Source organism: Lathamus discolor, chromosome 2, assembly GCF_037157495.1.
Source record: "Lathamus discolor isolate bLatDis1 chromosome 2, bLatDis1.hap1, whole genome shotgun sequence".
NCBI classification, from domain to species: Eukaryota; Metazoa; Chordata; class Aves; order Psittaciformes; family Psittacidae; genus Lathamus; species Lathamus discolor.
Window position 1 is genome coordinate 155,429,858 of NC_088885.1, and position 25,625 is coordinate 155,455,482.

Below are 25,625 nucleotides of genomic sequence, written 5' to 3' on the forward strand. Positions count from 1 at the left end.
TCTGGGATTTCTGTACAAGCAATACTATTTTTCTGGTGGGGTTTTCTTTATCTCCTCTTCTGGGTGGCATTGAATGTTGATGCCGATGTTCTGCCCTTCCTCGGTTTTGGGTCTGCTGGGGTTTGTTTTAATACATTTTCTTAACACATTCTTCCTTCTGATTATGCTCATTATCCAGTTTTTCTGTTCCTGTTGGTATAAAAGTTAAAATCTAGGCAAGCCAAGGGTCATCAGCCTGGACTGACTAAGCTCTGACTTCAGGTCAATGCAAAGCCTTTAACTTGCAATAGCAGAAATTATAGCTACTGTGTTGCAAAGCCTCCATGTTATATGTACATCAGTACTTACACCCCTCTTTATCAGGGACTGTAGTGATAAGGGGAAATGAGTTCAAACTTAAACTACCATGAAGCAGATGCTGATTTTTCAGCAGTTACTTTCAGTTGTATTCACAAATTTCCTTGACCAAGAAACCTCTCACTGAGCTGAAATGCTAACTAAGTATCATGTATTTTGGCTACGTGCATATAAATTGAAGCTATCAATCAAAAATATTGGTTTTGTTTTCCTGAGCCTATTAAGTACATAGAAGCACAGAGTCACGGAATTACGGAATGGTTTTGGTTGGAAAGGACCTTAAAGATTATCCAGTTCCAATCCCCCTGCCATGGGCAGGGATACCTTCCCCTAGACCAAGTTTCTCAAAGTCCCATCTGACCTGTCTATTTGATTTTGTTTGTCATATTTGTCTTCAGTTCACACCTATCAAAGCAAAGTCAAGATTTTAAAGAAAAATATTCCTAAGAGAGGTTCCCATTCCACAGCTAAAACCACTCAAACACATAAATAAATCAAACCAAGCTGGTGATTTGGAAGTTTAGAGATGAAAATACTCTGCATCACGGCATTGCTGATGTTGGACAGGGCCTCTAGAGGTCATTTCATCCCACCTCCCTGTTCCAAGCAGGCTATTCAGGGCTGTCTCCACACACCTGCGCTGTCTGACTCACAGCACAGCTCAAAGCTCCGGGTCACTGCTCAGGCTGATGAGCAATTTGACCACAGATGTCATAGAATCATAGAATTATAGAATGGTTTGAGTTGGAAAGGACCTTAAGATGATCCAGTTCCAGCCCCATGCCATGGGCAGGGACGCCTCACCCTAGACCATGTCCTTCCACACTACGTTTCCTTGTACGCTTCCCAGAGATGGCACTGATAATATTTAGAGTTGTAATATATTCCTTCATGGGTACATGGATACATGCATAATGTAGAAGAGTCACCAGTCTTACAAATCTCTGCATGCCTTCACTCATCTTTTGGTACGGCGAATGACTATCCTGTTCCCTTTGCATAAGGAATGGGTGAGACTTTGCAAAGCCAAGAGCTTTCTGACTCTCTCACTCCGGTTTTGCTGTTATTCCGTTGACTTATTTTGGTCTAATATTGTAGTTTGGTTACATAGCTCTGCAAAGCTTCCTCCTTGCCTTAAAGAATGCTGTCATTTGCAGACTTAATGCCTGAGGGACTCTCTGATGTATAGTTTATACGATGTACTCAGGAGACGGGCTGATGTCCCTAGACTGTTGTACTACTAAATTGCTACTTATAATTGCTACTTACAGCTGGCAAATGAAGTTGCTAAGCCACTGGCCATCATATTTGAAAAATCATGGCAGTCAGGTGAAGTTCCCGACGACTGGAAAAAGGGAAATATAACCCCCATTTTCAAGAAGGGGAAAATGGAAGACCCGGGGAATTACAGACCAGTCAGTCTCACCTCTGTGCCTGGCAAAATCTTGGAGCACATTCTCCTGGATGGCATGCTAAGGCACATGAAAAACAACAAGGTGCTTGGTGACAGCCAGCATGGCTTCACTAAGGGGAAATCCTGCCTGACCAATTTGGTGGCCTTCTATGATGGGGCTACAGAATTGATGGTTAAGGGTAAAGCAGTTGATGTCATCTACCTGGACTTGTGCAAAGCGTTTGACACTGTCCCACACGACATCCTTCTCTCTAAATTGGAGAGATATCAATTTGATGGATGGACCACGCGGTGGATAAAGAACTGGCTGGACGGCCGCACACAAAGAGTTGTGGTCAATGGCTCAATGTCCGGCTGGAGACCGGTAACGAGTGGTGTCCCTCAGGGATTGGTGTTGGGACCGGTCTTGTTTAACATCTTTGTCGCTGACATGGACAGTGGGATTGAGTGCGCCCTCAGCAAGTTTGCCGATGACACCAAGCTGTGTGGTCCGGTTGATACGCTGGAGGGAAGGGATGCCATCCAGAGGGACCTTGACACGCTTGTAAGGTGGGCTGATGCCAACCTTATGAAGTTCAACCACGCCAAGTGCAAGGTCCTACACCTGGGTCAGAGCAATCCCAGGCACAGCTACAGGTTGGGCAAAGAAGAGATTCAGAGCGGCCCTGCAGAGAAGGACTTGGGGGTGCTGGTCGATGAGAAAATGACCATGAGCCGGCTTCAGTGTGCGCTTGCAGCCCAGAAAGCCAACCGTATCCTGGGCTGCATCAAAAGGAGCGTGACCAGCAGGTCGAAGGAGGTGATCCTGCCCCTCTACTCTGCTCTTGTGAGACCTCACCTGGAGTATTGTGTGCAGTTCTGGTGTCCTCAACATAAAAGAGACATGGAACTGCTGGAACAAGTCCAGAGGAGGCCACGAAGATGATCAGGGGACTGGAGCACCTCCCGTATGAAGATAGGCTGAGAAAGTTGGGGCTGTTCAGCCTGGAGAGGAGAAGGCTGCGTGGGGACCTAATAGCAGCCTTCCAGTATCTGAAGGGGGTCTGTAAGGATGCTGGGGAGGGACTCTTCATCAGGACTGTAGTGACAGGACAAGGGGTAACGGGTTAAAACTTAAACAGGGGAAGTTTAAATTGGATATAAGGAAGAAGTTCTTTCCTGTTAGGGTGGTGAGGCACTGGAATGGGTTGCCCAGGGAGGTTGTGAGTGCTCCATCCGTGGTGTTGTTCAAGGCCAGGTTGGATGAAGCCTTGTGAGGGATGGTTTAGTGTGAGGTGTCCCTGCCCATGGTAGGGGGGTTGGAAGTGGATGATCTTGAGGTCCTTTCCAACCCAAACTATTCTATGATTCTATGATTCTATAAGTGGTATAGTGATGTCTCATTTTAGATATGACAGTTTCTTCTTCTGTGGGCTCCCTGGACTGCATCACATTCCACGTTTTGATAAAGCAAAAGGCTGCAAAAAATTCGCCCTTCTTCTGGTTTTAGTTGTAGTTATCTCCTGGAGCCATTCCCTTAATCTTATTAGGAGGGTTGGACTACCTGGACATTTACAAAATCCATCTATGTCTGTCTGATCTTTGGTCAGATCGCAAACAGTAGCTGCTCATTAACAGGCACAAACAAGCTTTTCCATGCTCTGCAGACAGAAAGTGAATTGTGGTCTTGACAACCAGACATCCATCTTCTTCATCAATATCCTTTTATTCCACTACAAGTTGGTTTCTCTATAAGTTGGCCTGAGTAGACCAGCAACTGATCCAGCTGCAGTTGAATAGAAAGAGCTCTTTGCATCTCCATGATTTTTTCCCTCTTGCCCTGCCCTCTACTCTTCTAATAATTCCAGCCAAATCTCTGCTGTCTCAGGAGATGTATAAAACTCCTTTTCTAAACTTCTGCACTTTCTGTACAAAGAAATACAATCTATCCATCTTTGAAATTGAAATTACAGATGAAAATTACTGTCTATTCCCATTGGACTAAACCAGGATTGATTGTTCTACACAAAACATTACCCAATCTGATCATAAAGGACACAAATGATGACTGTTTTACTGCTTTTCCTGGGAGACCGCACCACATCCTGATCAATGTCTTTATAAGGACTTTGTGCTGATAATCAGAGTCTTTTTTGCAGTTTTAAATTCAGCCTGTTACCCTGAGTTACTTTCCATTGTATGACCCTTACTCAATTCTTCACTGTTATTTTTGCTGCCTACATTAATAAACAGTGGCAATGCTTGGCTCCAGTGCAATGTTTGCTCTCTTATATATGTGCAGTAAAGGTCTCCCTTGTACTGAAGAGTTTATAATCTTTTCATGACTAAAGGTAAGATAAAGATTGGAGAAACAGAGGGATGCAAGATCCATGTTTCTGTCTGTCTTGCTTGCATAGATAGAGTCCATTGCATGCAAACCCACCCTACTCATGCGTCATTTTAACAGTCTAGGCTCTCAGTTGAGCTGACCTTGGGTTTCTATGTCATGGTAAGTGGACAAAGGGCTCAGCCCCTTCCCTATCTCTTTTCCCCAGCATTGTTTTTCTGGGTATCCTGTAGCCCAAAACCTTCCTTAAAGCCTGAAAGTTTCCATTTTGTCTGCTTTCATAGGTCCATCAAGCACTCTGACCTTGAAAACTTGCCTTTTAGCTGCCTGTAGCTGCATCCATCTGCAACAGCGAAAGCAACCTTCTTCAGCAGAAAACATTAACTTATTCCTGTAAGGCACAAAGCTTTCAGAACAGAGTCTAACAACCAACCACACTCCAGCTAAATGCATGGCCATTAAGTGCATCTTCATAAATTTGCATCCTTTCATCCTTTAGAGTTAGAAGCATCTCACTCTGTCACCGCATCTTTGTCTCCCTGCCTTTCTGTGATACAGGCAGACTGTCAGCCTTTCACTGACTCCCATCAGCCTCACTTACCCAAACTCCTCCTTTCCCTTCAAGCACCGTTAAAATTTTAGCCCCCCTTTGATTTTTATGTTATTTTTAGCTTTGGAAGAGCACAATTTTTTAGCTGAATGGAGCCATCTAGATTGTGGATAATTTCTCCCCATAATTCATGGCCAGCTGTTGCTATGTAATTCCTAAACTATGTACCTGGACTGCTCTTTCAATGTGATGGCTTTGTCTTTCTTGCTTTCTATAGCACCTTTTTGCTTCAACCTAACTGGTGAAAAGGAAAAAGAAAGTAAGTATGACCAAATTATCAACTTAATTGAAAGTAATGGTGCATAGAAAGAAGAGCAGGTCAGCACAAGTTGAATACTATTTGGGTAAGTTAGGTGCCTGCAAGCCATTGGGGACTGATGAAACATGCTGGAGGGTACATCAGGAACTATCAAAAGCAATTGCTGCGTGATAAGAGATTATCTTTAAGATGTGATGGAGGAAAAGTACCAAAAGAGAAAAAAAGGACAAGTCGTACTATTGTAAAAAGAGAGGTGAATTCCAGATTAGTCAAACTTTGGTGCTTGGAAAGAAAATAGACTGAGCAGTGAAACAGCTGATACATAAGCATCTAAAGGAAAGTGATATGAAACATCCAGCACTGCTTTGCTATAAACAGCTTGCTTCCACCCAGGCGAAGACAGGAAAGCTTACCTAGTTAGTAGGCGGAAGCACAAATCTTTGACATTGTAAATTCTCACATTGTAGTAATGTGGTTCCATGACTTTCAGCAACCTCCTCTGGGTAGAATGTGAATTTTTAATTATTTTAATTTTTAATAATCTTTTTTTCTTTAAAAATTTGTAGCCAAATTTGCCAGTTTCTTGTAGTTCTGAGTTAATGTAATGGTGATTAAAGCACCAAAACTGCGTGCTTAAGATCTACCTGTTTATCCTGTCAGTGGTGCCAAGGGAGCGAATATGGCCTCAGCACCATAAACAACCCTCTGAAACAGATGCATTTCTTGGAAGGAGGATATTTCCTTGTGCACAGAGTTGTCTATGGAGAACTAACCAATACAGTTCACAGAGCAGGGAGAGACCAGTTAACTGCTCATTGCCGATGGAGCTGCACACATTTGTACCAATGCCCCTGTAATCTGAAAGCTATAGATTGCAATTGCCAAGCAGGATACTCAAGGACATCTCAAATGCAGGCAGACTTCAAGGGAGGGGCAGGTACTCTGTCTCCATCAGTTAAATGCAACCTTAGAGACCCAACTTACAGACTGCCTAAAATATGTCCACAGGCTTTTATGGCTCCTTAGTCAATACACTCAGTGGGTTCTGGCAAGTGATTCAGCTCACCCTAAAGCAGACACCAGGGCTCAGCTCAGTTATGTGGTTAATATGGTTGAGATTTCTTAGCAGGCTTCCAGGTTGGGCTGGGAAATGGGATACAGCATCTAATGAAAACCCATGTCTTTTGGGACTGCTGTCCAGATGTGAGGTGGGGCTCTATGGGCAGCTCCAACAGTACCAAATGGGTCTCCTTAGACAATTGAACCTGGCCCTACATTTCGACTGGTAAATTAAGACACCGTGCTGACAGGCAGACATCTCTTTGTGGGCACAAAAAAGGCTCACGTGAGCTGAATTCCATCTTTGCTCACATTTCCACTCTTGAAGTGAAATAAAGCCCTTGCCCTTAATGCAAGCCTGGGGCGTCCCCACAGGGAATTAGTGTGGAGAAGCCAGAGCATCACATAAAGAAACAGATTTTTACAGTGACTGCTCTGCAGACAAACTCTGTGACACTGCTTCAAACAAGGTATATGGCACTCAGAGACTTCTTATACAGCATCATTTACCTAAGGGGCCAGAGGGAATTGTTCACTGAACCTGGCAGGGAGAAGATTCAGTTGCTATAGTAAAGACTCAACACTGTGGTAAAGACAAACTGGAGGGAACCCAGAGCAGAGCAAAAGGAGTGATACAAGTGCTAAAAAGCATGGCTGATGAAGAATGATTTGGTTTGTGAATATGTGAGTATGCCTTAACCACCTTCAACTGTCTAAAAGGTTGATATAAAGAAAACTGTTCCACTGCTCTCTGTGTCCACAGAGGGCAAAACCCCATCAAAACTCAAATATCTTGGTTTCAGCATGTCCTGGGTTCAGCAGTAGCAGTCCTTCTTAGTAGCTGGTGCAATGCTGTGTTTTGACTCTCAGCCTGGGAACAGCACTGATAACACCAATGTTTTTAGTTGCTGCTCAGTAATGTTTGCTCTGACCAAGGACTTTGTGAGCCTCATGCTCTGCCAGGGAGGAGGGGAAGCCGGGAGGAAGCAGAGACAGGACACCTGACCCAAACTAGCCAAAGAGGTATTCCATACCACAGCACGTCATGCCCACTATATAAACTGGGGGCAGTTACCTGAAAGGGCTAGATCACTGCTCGGTTGGGCTGGGTATCGGTCTGTGGGTGCTGAGTGGTTGTATTCTCTTCCTTTGTTATTTCCCTTACCATCATTATTATTGGTGGTATCAGCAGTGGTTTGTGTTATACCTTAGTTACCAAACTGTTCTTATCTCAACACATGGGAGTTACATTCTTTCGATTCTCCTCTCCATCCCTCCGGGAGCAGGGGGTGGAAGGAGGGGAGTGAGCAAACAGCTGCGTGGTTTCTGAGTTACCACTCAGCTACTTTGTGGCTTTAACCACAACACAGCACAAAGATACATGCTAGCTAATAGGAAAGGGAAAACAGACAACAAATCTTCCAACAGGAAGGGCAGTGGAGCTCTTACAGATTGCTCAGAAGACAGTTTATTAAAAGCTAAGAAGCTTCTAAGATGTTACACAGTCTTCTGCTGGTGGTGGCCAAGATTTATTTGATCCTTCTGCACTGCGGAAGGGTGACTTCTTCTCATCCCTTCTAGTCCTACACTTTGTTCTGAATGGAATTCAAAAGCAATATGAATGCAATTCATGCCTAGAATCCACCATTAGTGAGATGAGTTGACCCTGTCCAGATGCCCACCAAAGCCACTTTATGACTCCCCTCCTCAGACAGGGGAGAGAAAAACATGAAGGAAGTTTCATGGGTCAAGGTAAGGACAGGGAGAGAGCACTCATCAGTTACGGCCAGACAAAAGAGCCTGGATTTGGGGAAATTAGTTTAATTTATTGCCAACCAAATTAGAGCAAGATAATGAGAAACCAAATCTTAAAAACAGATTCCCCCACAACCCTTCCTTCTTCCCAGGCTCAACTTCAGGCCCAAATTCTCCACCTCCTTCCTCCTCAGTGGCACAGGGTGTTGTGGTCAGCTCATCACATGTTGTCTCTGCTGCTCCTCTCTCAGGGGAGGACTTCTCACGCTCTTCCCCTCCTCCAACATGGGGTCCCTCCCACAGGAGAGTCCTCCATGGACTTCTCCTATGTGAGTCTTCCTCATGGGTTGCGGTTCTTCATGAAATGCCTAAGCATGGGTCCCTTCCATAGGGTGCATCCTTCAGGAAGAGAGTACTCCAGTGAGGATCCCTTTCATGGGATGCATCCTTCAGGAAGAGACTGCTCCAGAGATGGTCCCTTCCATGGGGTGCAGTCCTTCAGGAGCAGACTGCTCCAATTTGTGTCCCTTCCATGGGTGCACCCTTCAGGAACAGACTGCTCCATTGTGAGTCCCTTCCATGGGGTGTAGTCTCTCAGGAACAAACTGCTCCAGTGCCTGGAACAACTCCTGCCCTCCTTTTACACTGACCTTGGTGTCTGCAGGGCTGTTTCTCTCACAACCTCTCACTCTTCTCTCTGGCCGCTGTTTATCCATGCAGTAACTCTTTCCTGTTCTTAAATACACCATCCCAGAGGTGCTACCTCTGTCACTGATGGGCTCAGCCTTGGCCAGTGGTGGGTCCATCTTGGAGCCGTCTGACATTGGCTGTACCAGACACAGGGGAAGCTTCTAGCAGCTTCTCACAGAAGCCACCCTGTACCAAAGCCTTGCCATTCAAACCCAATACAATTAGACAAATGGGAACACAGAACTGAACAAGTCAATGGGGATGCTCCTGTGCTTTATCAAAAATAAGAAAATCATTTTTCCAGGTTAATGATCTTTCATACAGGCTTTATTATCTTTACTACTATTTAATGAACTCCTGATGGCACTGATGGGAACACTATCTCTTCTCACAGAAGCCTCCCTGTAAATCCTCCCAGTGATGTTCCCTTATGGCCTGGCTTTTCTACAGCACAGACAGGATGATCAACATGGTAAGACATCAGGGAAATGCATTGAGCAGGAGAAGGAATAAGAGGAAATAACAGAAAGTGGAACTGGGTGAAAAAAAGAAGGAGAATTGGTGGAAGGAGAAGCAATGTGGAGATGCAGAGTAAACAATTCAATGCAAAAGGTGATAACAAGAAATGCCCTGTGGTGAGAGATAGCAGGGAGAAAGCACAGAAAGCTGTATAACAAGCAAGTCAGTGATGTTACATTAGCACAGTTCAGTGTATTTCCCTTGACAGAGAAGGAAACAAGAAGTGAAGCACTTTTTTTCCTTTAGAAAACAGGCACAAGGTACCAAACCATCTTTTTTGCTCAAAAAAAACCATGCTTTTTTGAGCACGACAAAGTCTGAAGATGGAATGTTATTGCTATCCCAAATAATAGATAGAAAAGTGAGAGAGAGTATGGCAGGATTAACTGTCAGGTGAAGAAAGGAAGTATTTCTTCAAGGTCAAGGAGTAGAGCCTCTCTGTGTGCCCAATGTGAGAAGTGCTTAAGGTCACTCCAAGATCAATGTGGGTTCCACTGGACCAGCCTGACTGCCCATGACATATGGCTCAGCACAGGTCTGACTCTGAGCTCACACACTTGTAACAGCAAAGGACATTTTCCCCTCATGTACATGACGAGAAGAGAGACGTCTGTCGAGCTGAAATGATTAATCTCAACATAGTGGCTTGTACTTCAGCCACACTGCCTTTCTCCAGGCCAAGTGTGACTGCGGGGTGTACCATTCCCACATGCTTTCCACAAGCACACCCATTTTCCTCAGAAAACATGATGCCTGAAAGCACATCCTATATTGCTGCCTGGTGTAAAGCAGCAGCAACCGCCAAAAGGCAGATTGAAAAGATGACTGGCAGAGAACGTTCTTGGACAGAGAGCAGCACGGTAGGCATCATTCTGTTACCTTCAGTACATTCAGATGCCATCTACAGCACAGCATGGTTTACAAGTCCCTCGCACAGCTATGTTACAAAAAAAAAAACAGGGAAAAAAGGAATTGGAAAAGGGAAACATCCTATGACAAAAAAAACAAACCTCCAACTTGACATTCAGAGATGAAGCAGCAAGTAGGAGGATAGAGGGACATGGTCATCCTCCATTTAAAACGGTCTTGAAAGCAGAATCAATACATGCAAAATTCAGTACCTTTATTAGGAACGATGCACAAACACAGTTTTTTCACTCTCAAACATTATCCCGTGGTGTGTGTATACTGATCTCCCACTCTCCGCAGTATTTCTGTAGCAGGCATATGGATAGTACCAGATCATTCTCAATGACTCACTATTTACGTGCAAAATGTCATGAACATCTGAAAGTGTTTTACACCTGGAATTCTATATTTGGCAGCACCAAATGACTCAGTTTTGCCAGCGATGTTAGCAATGCCGAGCAAAATAAATGGCAATTTTAATTACATTTTGTAGATATTTTGAAGCAAGAATTTTTATTTTGGCAAATAAAGACATCTGGAGTCTAAATATTTTATGTTCTCTGCTCCCACTGCTTTAAGATGGAAAAGAAGGGACACTACACATTGCTGTTCCCATGTGTATTTGCTGTGTTTTTCGCAGTGGCACCAGGAGTGTAACTCAATGAGACATTGTGGAGCAGGACAGCAGTCAACACAGTTCAGCAGTCAGAGGAGCAGGGGTCTGCTGAAGGCAGAGGTGTATTTTAAAGTGAGATTAAGCTGTGCATAGGACAGAGAGGACTCATCAGCTGCACGTGTTCATTTCTGCATTCCATAGTCATAGCCTGGATGCCAGGCTCTGACCACTGCTCCTCCTGCACACACCACCAACGCCCATAGGCAGGAAGGCTGCAGGTAGATAACACCAAAGGTTGAGCTCCTATACAGTATGAATGCTTGGGGTTTTCCTGCTCTGGTATGGTTTGGTTTTGTTTTCTTTTTTAAACCTCTCTCTTTCTAACAGGATTGCTCACAATTTTGCTCTCCTTCATTGTAAATATACTGAGTACTACAAAAAAAGTCACCACATGTACTGGAGACTATCCATAAGGGACATTACTTTAAATACTTTCTCTGTTGTTGCAGCAAAGAAATTAGATCCCACTGCAGAGCAGTGAGGGATACCTCCTCCTCTCCTGAGTTTATGATCTGTGAGCTAATGTTCTGTCTAATTGAAATGGTTAGTGACTAATGAAAAAATAAAGGATGCAGCCAAGCTTGGCTATATATTGGGAAGTTCATCAATATGCATTTTCCCATGACACTCAAGAATATGTCCCATAAGAAGGCAGGAATCAGGCTACGAGATATGAAGGCATGAAGCAGATAACCTTACCCCATTTACCCTGAATACTCACAAAGTATCCCTGGGCACTCCAGAAACCATAACTCGTACTTTAAAGTCTCAGCCTGGGATAAGTATTTAATTGTTCTCCTAAAGCTCCTCCCTTAGCTTCAGTGAAGCTGTGCTTTAAAATCTGTGATGTCTATTTGGAGATGTGGATGTATATCTGCATTTGTTTTTTAAACCTGGATGTGGGAACAAGTCTGCTTATAGAGTACTCCTTTGCAGCTACCTGTGAAATAGAAGACAGATGATTTTAAAAATATTCAACAAACTCTATGTTAAAGAACAAAATAAATAAGATTATTTCACTACCTTTAATTAACTGAAATTGGGGGAAGAGACAGACATAAATGGCACAGCAACTCATTTAGTCCCATTTGGCTGAGCCTAAGCCCCAGCAGCATCCTATGTGTTATTCACCTCATTTTGTGTTGCCAGGAAGACTTTTGATAAACCTGTTTTTTAGCTGAAAAATTTCTGGAGTACATCAGGTCATGTAAAGGACAGAACTTGGGCTGAGCAGGGTTAAGCTCAAATCTTTAACTTGTTTAACTTATCCCAGATTTAACTTTCCCATAAACAAAGCCGGTTCAGCCAAACCAGGAATGTGTGAGCTAGGAGTCACATAGAATCATAGAATATATTTATAAAATTAGGAGTATAGAGCTGGAATTACCTGCCTGTACACTCAGATTTTCCATGTCTGGCTTCAGGGTGGTTGCCCAAATAGTTTCCCAGGCTTGGAGGCTACTCATTGACACACAACTGAATCCAAAGGTGATTGATGTCTTCCATCTGGATACATTTCCCCCCAAACACTACCGGAGGATAATGCAGTCTCCTTCTCCAGGCTGTGTTGTGTGGAGGTCTGTATCTGTCAGACTTTTCAGGTTAGAAGTCATCAACAATCTCTTTTGCAATACAAGTGTACTTTTATCCTCATATACAGGATGCTAAAGAGAAACAGACCATCTAGCATTTGCAGTGCTAAACTGAACATGGCTTTGGCGTGGATCTGAACACTACCCATTGCTGCTTACCTGTTACCATCATGTTCATCACAATTTTGGCAGCACTTTCCCAGCCACAGCCTGTGATGACTTTGGAGGTAGTATGAGCAAGGGGTTCTTCCCAGCAAGGAGTTTACACATGGCCCCCTACTCAGCCACATAAGCAATGCTCAGCCACTCACCAGGAGACTAGAAAATAGCCCTTATCTCACTTTATTTGCTGATGGAGATGGAGCTGAGGAGGATGGCAATTCAGCACAGATAATTAGGACAGTATTCTTTTTATTTCTCAGTCTGGTAAATAGAAAACTAAAACCATATCTGACCTTCCATAACATGTCAGGAGGTTTTGGGCTTTCTTTAATCCAAGCTAGTTGATGCCTCAGCTAGCAGATTTCCTCCCGTCATCCTCTACTGCATCTCTATTTCTAACCTTTCTTATCAGGGTATACATTAGCTTTGCAGTGCAACACTCAGTATCAAAAATGAGAGCTCAGGAGGGAGGAAATTCTGATGTGATCAGGCTGAATGGGGGATTCTGGTAAAGACCTAAATCTAACTAATCTTCTGAATGGTGTAGTTGCAGGTGGAGGTAGGCTTAGTGCCACAGTAATGTCAAGCTGTGTAATTCCTCATGCCTTTACAAAAAGCTCTCCAGAAGTGCTCAGGGACTTTCATGGACCCTGACTTGAGCCACTCTGGTGCCATGCAGACAGAAAAACCTGCCATGGGGTTTAAATTGCTCTGGCCTGTTTTTATCCCAGCCTCTTCCAGAGGATGTTCTTGCAGCCCTGGAGACATCCTGAGTCCAGATACAGTAACTGCCACTGCAAGAACTACAATGAAGTCAAAGTAATCAGAGCACCAAAACCTGCCACAAGTGCAGAAATATTCCTGGTTTTCCATGTAACTTCCTGCAAGCCAAATCTCCACCATCTTCTACACCAATTCCACTGTGCACAGAGAAGTAGAGGAAAACAGCAGACAAACCTCGTTAAACTCTGGAGACCCCACACTCCAGACCTTATAGCTGCTCCAAGGATCAGCTGCTGCCTTTTAATCAGTTCAATTAACAATCTATGCAAGGGATTTTATTAAAAAGGAAGATTTTTATGTAGCTAAAGATGTATATACACATACACCCATATATATATACACAGACGAACTCTTCATGTGCCCTTAGCACAACGTGCCATAGATGCATCAAAATGTAACACTGGACATTCAACTTCTGGGTCTCACTGAGCCCCTCAGCAGGATCAATCTGCATGGCAGGAGCTTGTCCTCAGAACAGATACTTTGTCAAAACAGCAAATCAGCCAAAAATCAGGGAAAAGCAATGAGCTTTACTAAAGTCCTCACTGTTCTTCCACTGCATTTATACTGGGCACAGTACTGATTCAAGCCCATTATTTTCAAGCATCATTAAGAGTGCAATGAAAAGAGATAAATTATTCTTTTAATGCAAATATAATGACATAAAGACACTTTTAAAATAATTAGATTCTCAGCCTCGAGAGTGTGGAGTGTCTTTTTCCCATAAAGATCATGCGATGCTGACAGTGGTGAGGTTTGGGACATGCCAACGAGGATTCAGTGCTGCCCAAAGAAACACACACAGAGGAAAGGCTTGTATCTCAAACAGGGGGTAGCTGTCTTCAAGATTTCTGCTTGATCACTGCATGAAAAGAGAAGGGCATTGCCCAGAGGTGAGAGCAGTAGACAAAGTCTTGGCTATAGCACTGGGTAAAGCATTACTGCTATGACTAACAGACCCAAGAAGTGACCCTTGTTATTTGCACACTTCCCCTCTCCAGGCACAAGTAATGTGGGAACATGTTTCTGCACTTGGGTGCCCAATGCTTTAAACCCCATTCCTTGTCCAACACAGAGCTGATTATTACAGCCCTATTGAGCACAGGTTTGTTATAGGAAACCATGCTCTCTTGTGCCTCAGTTTACCAAAAGCAACCTTGAGTAGGAACCTCATAAATCATTGCATACAGCACTCCCCTTGTCAATCACATTGAGTCTAGTGTATTCCTGCACATGAACTGCTCTTCACACTCCCCTGTGCCCAGAAATCCCAAGAACAACCTTGGGCTCTCCCAGATGCCACAGGAGGACGCGCGGGCACAGAGAGATCTTCCCAACGACAGCCAGGCAGATGTTCACTCCAATACCTTTCAGGTCCTGGATGCTGCACTGGCAGAAAGAGGAAGCATATACCATTTTAATTTATCATATTGGTATGTGCTTCAGTGCTAACATATACCAATATGATAAATAACCTCATAGTATGAGGCTCTGAGCTCAGGTTGCTGGTGTCACCAAGTGCTCCTGCTGAAGAACATCTGCTTTTTCATACCTTTAAACAGGAGGCAAGCATCAGTCAAGTCAGGAATGGGGAAACATAAAACTAATTTCTGTAAATTACTCGAGAGAAGAATAGCTTGTGTAAAGTTAAATGTTCAGATAGAATGTGCTGTTATAGCAATGCAAAGTATTATTGAAAAGGTATAATTGTTTCGGCATGGGGATTGAGAACACCAAATTGAGTTCCTCCCTTCCTAAATATTGTAAACAGCCCTCTGGCTTTTAGCAGGGATAGCTTCTGGTTCTAAATCTCCTAAAACATTAACTGCTTCTCTTGTTACAGGGTGATTTATATAAAGGTTAGCTCCCTCATTGGTCTCTCATGATGATTAAAGACTAAAGTAATGACCAATAACTCTGGGACTAAGGCTTAAATATCACTGCTTGGGAACTGAAGACAGCAAAAGGTGGCTGAGAGCATCTACATGAATATTGAAGTGTCATTCTAATGAAGATGAGGCAGTAGCAGCCAGGCAGTGATTAGTACATGATAAGTGGAGGGATTAGGGTGGAGGCCATGTGCCAATTAGCTTAAAAAGAGGTTGAAAAAGTCTTGAGCTGCAATCTCTAGTTCTGTAAGTACATCTACGAGTTGGCTGAGAAGAAATAACTGAGGTTGCATTGGAGCTAAAATTGACTTTTTTCCCAGAGTCACTCAAGACCAGCTAATACAGTTCACCTTTGATAGGATGTTTAATCAGCACAAAAAACCATTTGAGAACCTACATGAGAGGTTTTCCTACAATTTAGGCAAAGTATAGCTGTCTTGCTGTCTTGCAGCCTTCCAGATAGCAAGAGCCATTAATAAGCCACTAATAAGGAGCAGTAAGATGGATCCTGGAGTCTGTACTCGGTCAAAGATTTGCAAGATATCACTGAAGTGTCCTTGCTTGTGCTCCTAAATGGACTGTAAACTTGCATTATCTTCTGTATATGAGGGTCTAATGTCTCCCCTCCTGGGTTTCAGTACTTCACTTCTAGTGTCTTCTGAGCCAAGTATTTCTGACTGGAGAAATCCTACAGCTTCTTAAGTGCTCCTCCCCATTCTCCTTCCATCTGTGCCCAGCAACCAGACCAGGACACTATCATCGGCAGAAACCTCTGACCAGCACCCAGCCTTTTGGGCTGCACAAGTGTTTTCTAGCAGAGCAGAGAAGCTGCATTTATTTAGATTTATAAGGCATTAAGGACAGCTCTAGGCACCTTTGCTATCTATTAACTGCACAAATCAGATGGAGTGGAGCAGCCTCTGCAGTGTGGAAGTGGCTCAATCAGCAGCCCAGGGGCATGGTGACATGGGGAGCCAAAGAGAGGAGCCAGATGAAAACTCATCTTACTGAAAGGTAAATATCTGAATTAATAACCTTCCCCTGCTGCAGCCAATCAATAGTTCCCTCCTCAAAGACATCACCTGACATTATTCAGCTTCTCTTTCAAGCTATTCAGTGAATTCCCTGCTTCTGCCTGACCCTTTAATAGGATTCTCCATGGTTTTCAGACTCATAGGGCTTAGCTTCATGGCAGAGATAGCCCTGGAAGATGAACTAATTCCCAACAGCACCTGCTGAAAGAGCATGTCTGCAGCCGTTATGCTTTTCTTCAGTGAGCAATGAAGCCATGCCTTTGCTCCTGCCAAAAGGCTGCACTCTCTGCTACGTGGAGATTCATAGCAGGGCTCAGATAAATGGAGATGAGTGCTTTTATTATCTATTTGAAACTATGCAAATGCAGAGTGTGGGTTATGAGGTGAGAGAGAAAGGCCTCATTCAGCATGACAGAATAGCCAATTTGGGAAGTAAATCAAATGTTGGCACTTTACCTTGTAGATATGGTGAGGAAAGAGGAGGACCATTTCCACCTGTGAATATGGTTTTCCGGACTGACGGCAAAAAAACCCAGGGAAGTGTAATTATAGAAACACTTTTAAGGAGTACAAGTATCATCAGGAAAAAGAAGTCTTTACATAAAAAACAATGGGAAATGGTGAGACACAGTTTAAGCCCACAGTTTAACCCCCTCTGATTGTGATTAAAAGTTTCTATTGAAGTTAGGTAGTGAGGCTCATACCAAAAGAAAAGGGAAAACCAAGCCTGTTAGACTCAGAATCAGAGAACCCATATAGAAATGGATTTCTGTTCAAATTCCCTGCATTACAGATCAACAGATGACAGGCATAACCCATGCTTTCTCAAAGATAAGATGCAATTTTTCCGTGCTGCAATGCCTGGGAACTGAAAAGGCTTAAATTCTGGCTGTTTGTCCAACACAAAGAAGTCCCCAAAGGGGAAGAATGCTGTCAAGATGACAAATCCTTCCTTTGAAGTCCAACAGCAGGTTCTATTAAAGCTGTAGACTGAGAACCCAGGCACAGGATTACTTTAAGTAACCAGGCTATGAAGGGAAAACAATTGAAAGTTTACTCCTAGGACCAAGGCTTCTACAAGTTATTCAGTGACTTCAGTCACATGAGAAACCAGTACTCACATGCATGAGTATAAGGCCCTGGCTGGATAAAAAGCAAGTTAAATATAGCATTCATTAGGGTGAAGAAGCTGGGGTTAGTTTAATCTAAATTAATTTAATATCCATTTAAAGGGCAAGAATACATCTTTTCTGGCAGTTTCCCAAAAGCATCATCAGCAGGGTAGCAGCTTAAGAGAATCGTATAATAGTGTCTTAGGACATAAATAAAATGCTTAACGATTTTAATGGAACTTAAGGTACACGAATGAAGACTTCTGACTCTTGTTGACTTCAGTGAGTTGCTAATGCTCAGCCCCAAGACCTTGGTGTGTGATAGGGTCACACCCTCCAAAGGCAAAAGCCAATAAGTAAATTGTCATCTGAGTAGACACACTAATGATTAACTCATACTAATGTGGTTAGTAGAGAAGCTATTAGCAAAAATGCTCAGAATCTCTTAATCCAGCACATTTAAAGGGAATCCTTGGAGCCAGGCATCAAATTAATTTGCAAATTAGGAGGATTTGGTTTATAGAAATTAAACTTAATCTCGTGTATAATCCATCCCTCCTCCTTAAGGCAGGATTAGGTACATTTAAGCCATTCCCACCCAGTATTAGTCTACCACACTCTTAAAAATTTGGTGACTGAACACCCTCATCTTCACAAGTTCTTTATTATCCTCACTGTTCCTGATCTTTGCTATGACTTAAGCCCTCTGTTTCTTGCTCTATGCACCCTGGGGTGGAAAATAGTATATTCTACTATGTATAGTATACTCTCTACAGCAACAGTCATTCCTATTTTCAGACTCCTTTCCTCCAAGTTGAGAAACTGGACTGGTCTACATCTTCATGACTTGATTGCGGTCTATGTTCAAAGATGATGCCATTGGCCTCCATAGGATTTGACCACAGTGTATTGCCCTGTGTTTCCTCACTTATTTGCTGTCCTGCTGCCCTCATACACCAGTACAACCATGCCTGTGCACTGCAGATTCAGATCTGGGGATCTTCCAGCACTGTAGAGCTGTTGCTCCCCATGTATGCTGCTACTGCATCTGCCCTTGCTCAACCTTAGCAAATTTCAGCAACAAGGTTGGGCAGATTTGGGTTTGGCTCTGCACTTGGCTATGAGCACTATCTGATACCCAGTATTTGATCACTTAGCAACACAAAGCAAAGTGGTATTAGTGGTGCACAATCAAGCCTCGTTTAACCATTTGCTATGAATTGCTAACAAAAACAATCTGTTCACACAATGAGATTCTGCTCATCACTAATTGTGTATCTCACAAGCATTGTTGAATGCTCATTCAGCTATAAACCTGTGTTTTTCTAGCTTTTCCTTTATTCTGTTTTATTTGACCTATTTTCTATTTTTTTTTCTCTTCTTTTTCACATGTTTTTACCAGAAGATTTTAATCTGTGGAGGTGAGACTGAAAACCTTCAACTGCAAAAAAGATTTAAATAAAAACCAGAATCCTTTGAATATATGAAAAGGTAACATTGTTTTGAAATACTGCAAAGCTTCACAGCTAACAGTCTGTATTTTACAAGCTAGCCATGTCTCTGTAAGCAAATTTACAACTGCTTGATTTGCAGCTAAACTCAGGTTAATCAAAAAACACCCAAGGTAGAGTGATAATTATTCTAGTAAGAAAAGATATCAGACCTTTTATATTTCCCTGTGTGGACTATTGAAGCACTGATTTAATTACCTTTGTCCAAACTGAACTGAATCGTTATCATTATCTCAGTAACTCTTCAGGAGCAAGAGAATAAAAAACCTTTACTAACACGTCATTTTTATAGACTCTGAAGACCCAGTACCAATAGTCTGCTTCACTGTTGACACTTCCAGGCCAATCACAACCTCTCTTGTGCTGCACCGTGTGTACACTAACAGCCCTGTTCTGCTCTGGTGTGCCAAAAAGTGTTTGCTCTCAGAGCCATGACTTGTGACATGGTGGGTCAGCTGTGTCCCCTGAACTGTTGGACAAAGCCTTTTTCCAGTGCTATTGGGTCGGGTACATGCACTCATCCACATTGTTGGATTTCTTCTTGGTGCAGTGATGATACCTAAAAATGCCAAATGAGAATATGTCTGTTGGGCTGGATACTGTATGGGCACCCGGGATAAGATTAAGTCTACCCCAAACTGGCAAAAGGGAAAATTAATGTCTGTTGTGTTATAGGGAACAGATGTGTAGCTCAGAGCTGTTGCAGAGGGATCCTGGAACTATTGCTACAGGAAACCTGTCCTTTCAAGCGTGTTCCCTTCCCTCTCTGATCTACCGTAACTCTGTATGTTTGCCCTCTATGCAGCTCACGTCACCTGCTAAGAGAGTTGTTCCTAGAGAGAGAAGAGTGGTGGTTCTCCACCATGTCATGAACTTCTCTTTGATGAGACTCAGACTATTACAAGCAAGGACAGATCCTGAGCACCACTGCTGATCTCCACTTTGATTGTTGGTTATATGCTCACTAACCTGGCAGTGTGGAGCAGAGACTTCTGACTGACTCCAGGAAGCATCAAGCAGCACAGTTTATCACCTTGGGGTTAGCACTGCTGCAGCCAACCTCTGCAGTAGGACCAGTGGCTGTGTAAATGAGGTGGTGCCACCAAGGAATTAATTTTCCTATATAAATTATTGGTATAAAAAGAATCACTGATGAGGAGGAGATGAGAACCACAAGCACAGTGACAGCTCCTCTCTTGTACCCCAAGGGTGCCATGTCTGCATGCTCAGCTCTCACACCGCTGTTTCTGCAGTGAAAGCACAACCCTGGATTATCATTTGCCAGCAGCTGTCTTATATGGATATGCTTGGCTTGATCACTTGTACAGTCAGTCTAAGAATAGCTTCCTCTCTAACATCTGATTTCTCTTAAAGGATAAAAATAAAACAATCAGAGCCTGGATATAAAAGAGCAAACTGCTGAACACTGCACTGCATGCATCTATGTTTAATGAAGGAAAATGTCACTTTACAAGGGGCATGAGTTATTTGTGTCAACCATATTTGGCCTCGAGATCTGTATCTAAGCTGCCATTTCTTGGTCTGACAGCTCAATGACTTCATATATTACAGAGTGCTTCACTGCACTAATCATCCCAGGCAGTTCAACTTTTGCCATGACCCCTGTGGGTTTGCAGCCCATGACTACTTTAAGTCTCCCAGACAATGCCCAGGAATGATGCAGACACCACCACATCCAGGATCATGCCCATCACATCTAGGATCATGCCCAGATGTCTTTTCGAAGGCAGACCCACAGCTCTGGGCATGGGTTGTGCCATCTGCTTGATCTCAGTGGCAAACAACAGAACTTCGCTGGTGTTAGGTTATAGCTTGAGAGTCCTGGGGCCATATCAGGCAGGCTAAGAAAGGTGCTTTGCTAAGACATGCAAAGGTCATGATGTTTCTGTTCAAGAGCAGTGTGGGCAGCCTAGTTTAGGCTTCCCAGTCTATTGTTGCACTGCCAGTGGAGATAAGTAGTCAAAATACTTAGCTCAGATGACTTGAATATAGGCTATAAATAGTACCTGGTCCCTTTCCTTCTCCCCTCCCTATCTGCACTATGCATTCAGAAAGTATTTCTCTCATACTGAATCCTCATAGGACATCTGCAGTACATGGTACCAGTTATAAAACAGATTTTATTCCTTTTCTTTTTTTCCTTTTCAGAAACAAGCAATCTTAAAAAAACCCAAACCAATGGAAAATGAAATGTGGTCGGCATTTTATCCAGGATAATCAAACTGAAGGAGTCACTAACCAAAAAAGAAATGCTAAAATCAAAATAACTTTATATTGGTTTTTGTTTTGTCTTGGGTTTTTTTGCCACGTACAACAGAGCTGTCTCTGCTGTGCTAGACCACTTGTCTATAATATCTTAATAAGATACTAAGATATTATTATGTGTCTAAAATATCTTAATATTTTTCCTCGTTCAAAAATAGCATAGAGTGTGCTGAAGCCAGATATGAATTAGCATGTATGCTAAACAACACAAGTAAAACAAAATCTTTAGCTCATTGCTGGGGGCTGCAAAAACTCAAACATTCAAGGCAGGGGATATCAGTGAAGGCTCCTGACAAAACCTGGTCCTGCAATGGACAGTATGACATGATGTCACAAGGACCAGCAATGCAAGTCAGTGATGCAAGGCAGCCCAATATCCGGTCAAGCCCTAATGCCACGAGGTGGGTTTGTAAATATATCTGTCCTCAGAGTGGGGAACATGATAGTTTGGGATCTGATGCTCAAGACTTGTCAGTAGGAAGAGGTCCTAACACCTCTGATTCCTTGCCATCAAGACACTTTTTGCCCTATCAGACCACAAGGAAGGCATTTTTAATCTTACCATCTCACTGTGTTCAGTTCTGGGCCCCTCACTACAAGAGACATGTTGAGGTGCTGGAGCAAGTCCAGAGAAGGGCAGCAGAGCTGGTGCAGGGCCTGGAGCACAAGTTTGATCGGGAACGGCTGAGGGAACTGGGGGGTTTAGTCTGGAGAAGAGAAAGCTCATGGGGGACCTTGTTGCTCCCCACAACTGCCTGACAGGAGGTTGTAGTGAGGTGGGGGTTGGTCTCTTCTCTGAAATAACAAATGACAGGACAAGATGAAGCAGTCTCAAGTTATCCCAGGTGAGGTTTAGATTGGATATTAGGAAAAAAATTCATCATCAAAAGGGTTATCAAGCATTGGAACAGGCTGCAAGAGCTATTACTAAGGAGCAGTAAGACAGGTCCTGAAATCTGTACTTGGTCAAAGATTCATAAGATATCACTGCATTGTCCTTGTTTGTGAGTGGCATAGCCCTGGATGGAGAGTTTGTTAGAGTCCAAAGCATCCCTAAACCTAAGTGCAGCAAATCCTCCATCTACACATTCATGACGAATTTAATTCGCAAGGAGCAATTTCTGAAGTTGAGGATTCAACCTGTCTTGTTAGTCTAGGAGTGTATTTACCCAGGACTCCTTCTTGTCCTCCTGAGTCCCAGTCTGATGCCCTCAACAAGGGTCTGTTTGTCCCCCTTGAAACATGCTACTTGGCAGCTGAGCTTAGCTTCATTTTGGCTGGTAATTCCTCCCCTGTTCTTTCTTTTTCTTTCTTTTTAATTACATTTGATTTTTCTTCAGAAGAGACTTCTTTTCTATGGTCATATTTTTATTGGAATTTTAATGAGTCACTTGGCATGACATTAATCACTAAAGATTTAAAGTGTCTTCAAATTGTATTTTCCTTCCTCTTGAATGCCAGCCACACATTTTTGTTTACAGTGAAATGCTAAGGAAAAAAAATCCTTCAGCCTATTTTTCTCAGTGCTAATTGGGGGTTTATTACTGCTTCATTTGCTTACAACTGAATCAAACAAAAGCCTCCATCCCTTTTTCATGGTGCTGCTAATTGAATTGAGTGGGTTATAATGATATTACTGCATATACAAAACCGAACATTTCTAGAATAAATAAAAGAACATTTAAAATATGCCTCTAAGGACAGAACTAAGTAGGTAACTGTGTACTTTTCTGAAGCAGACTTTACAGCTATTCTCAATACACATGCAGGCTCTAACTGTATCCTGGGCTGCATCAAAAGGAGCGTGACCAACAGGTCGAAGGAGGTGATCCTGCCCCTCTACTCTGCTCTTGTGAGATCCCACCTGGAGTATTGTGTGCAGTTCCAGCGTCCTCAACATAAAAAGGACATGGAACTGTTGGAACAAGTCCAGAGGAGGGCCACGAGGATGATCAGGGGACTGGAGCACCTCCCGTATGAAGACAGGCTGAGGAAGTTGGGGCTGTTCAGCCTGGAGAAGAGAAGGCTGCTTGGGACCTCATAGCAGCCTTCCAGTACCTGAAGGGGGCCTATAGGGATGCTGGGGAGGGACTCTTCATCAGGGACTGTAGTGACAGGACAAGGGGTAATGGGTTCAAACTTAAACAGGGGAAGTTTAGATTGGATATAAGGAAGAAGTTCTTTCCTGTTAGGGTGGTGAGGCACTGGAATGGGTTGCCCAGGGAGGTTGTGAGTGCTCCATCCGTGGCGGTGTTCAAGACCAGGTTGGACAAAGCCTTGGGTGACATGATTAAGTGCGAGGTGTCCCTGCCCATGGCAGGGGAGTTGGAACTGGATGATGTTCAGGTCCTTTCCAACCCTGACTATCCTATGATTCTATTATTCTATTCAAATAAATCTGCGTAGCTTATTTCTGCACTCAGAATAACAGAGGAATCAGTCAAAGACGGTGCTGATGGAAAGGTCTAGGGATGGGGTCTTCTAGAGGACCAAGGAGGGATGAGTGACTATTTTTAAGGGAATTTTGTTGGGATTTTGGCATGTAATTGCAATGAATCCTAGGGAACACTGTATACCTCTGTACCTTTTGGATACAGCACTGCAGTTGACATTACAGGTGGGTGATCTGAACATCTGCAGAAGGGAGCACAGGTTTTATTGACCAGTTCAATAGTTCTCATTAGTTATAAGTTCAGAATTTGTTTTGTGAAAATTCATATTTAAAACAGCCAAAGTTTCAAAAAACCATTTATTGTATCTCATGATAATTTGTAGAGTTTATATGGACATTATCAACGAAGGCCCAGAAAACCAACTTGCTTCACCATCTACATCAAGATTAATCATTGATGGTGTTGTCCCAAGTTCCTCTCCAGAATGTGGTTCTTGGGGGGGGATGTGTATATATTTCTTTTGATCTATAAAGTTTTCCTTTCAGCTAATGTGTTCTTATGAAAGAAAATCTTTCCAAACTCACAGTGAATTTTGTCTCATTTAATCCCTACCTAACTCTAGTGTTGATCTGATCGTGGTCCATAAATATTCTATAGCAGGCATCCGACAAAGACATCACTCCTATATGAGTGAGAAATTGTGCCCATATTCAGCTTTCCATTTTGTATAGCAGTTCTTGAAGTAAACTTACTTTGTTAAGAGTAAGTGCACTGCAGCTATTTCATGGACTGATGTCTAGCCTCATGTAATTTCCCTTTAACTCCAAAGAACACCAGGAATGGCAAGAAGAAACAAGCATAAACATTTAACAGAGGAAGAACCTGAAACTTGAAGAAAAGTCAAGGGAGAAAAATAATCATGAATGGGTTGGAGAAAATTAATTGGAAATACTTATATTTATTTCTTATCATACACAGATTGAAAACACTAGCTGAAGTGCTCAGGCATTAGATTTAAAGCAAACAAGGGAAGCTACTGTTTCAGAAAGCTCATAACCAAGCTGCCAACTTATTGCTACAGGGCATAACTGTACCTAAGTGTGTTAAACTGTCCATGTGGGGTTTACATACGTTTACAGAAGATATATGAATCTGCTAAGTACAGTGGTCTTGAGGAAAACTTTGACTCAATAAGGTTATTGACTACTACAGGATGGAAAGATTCCCTTGGCCCTTACTGTGTTTGAACTGTCCTTCCTCTGAACTTATCTGGGGACATGAACAAGGCAGCTCTTTGCTGTGGTGGTTCTACTGTGTGCTGTCATGTAGTCTTTATCCTTAGACACAACAGATGAAGAGAACTCTCTTGAAGTTTATTTCAGTGCAGAGGTTCTAGGTCAGTAGCTATTTCATCCTGACCTCAAGAGACTTTAAGCTCTGGTTTGTTTTTTTGGTTTGATTTTCTTTTTCCTTCGAATGATGTAGCATATTTGTCAAAATGCACATTGAATATAAATGGAAAAACATTGTGTTTAATAGATTACAAGAGGATTAGCTTCATGAGTCTCCCTGTAATTTACTATGGAGTTGCTATCAGAGCAAATCTATTGGTGATATATTTCACTGGAACAGCGATCTAAACAAGGTGAAACACAGTACATTGGATTTTTATGTATTTACCTGTAGTTGCATAAAAAAACATGAGTTATGACACGAGTGTGCTTATGTATAGTAGTTAATAGTTACTCAGGTCAATTTTAATAATGTTGAATAGGAAGATACTGCCTGAATATTTTTAAAAATACACTATGTTTAACCCAATGTTCATATATTAATCCCTTAACTTATTACTACCCCTTTTTCCCTTGGGTATGTATAGAAATCATTGTTTAGTTATTGTAGGGCTGCTCATTATAAGTACAGTGCTGCAGGCATTAAAACTTTCTTATACCTCCACTGAAACATTTATTTAAAAGCAATTTTGTACATCTTTATCTCAGAGCAGTTCTGAGAAGAGCAGTTATACCCCAGGATAAAGGCTGGCATGTCCCTTAGTCCTGGTTTCATCCTGTCTGATTGTAGGCACCTAAACATTCCTGCTTAGGAAGCAACTGTGATGGGATCTCTCTGTTGTCAATGGTAAGGGCTGGAGACAGCAGCTGGTTCAAGACTGAAAGTGCCTTATTGTCCCTATTGACGAAGGAGTGAAGATAGAGAAAGCAGGGAGGAGTAGATACGGGGCCACCATACCCTCAAGGTTCTGTTTCTAACTATATACACTGTTTTCTC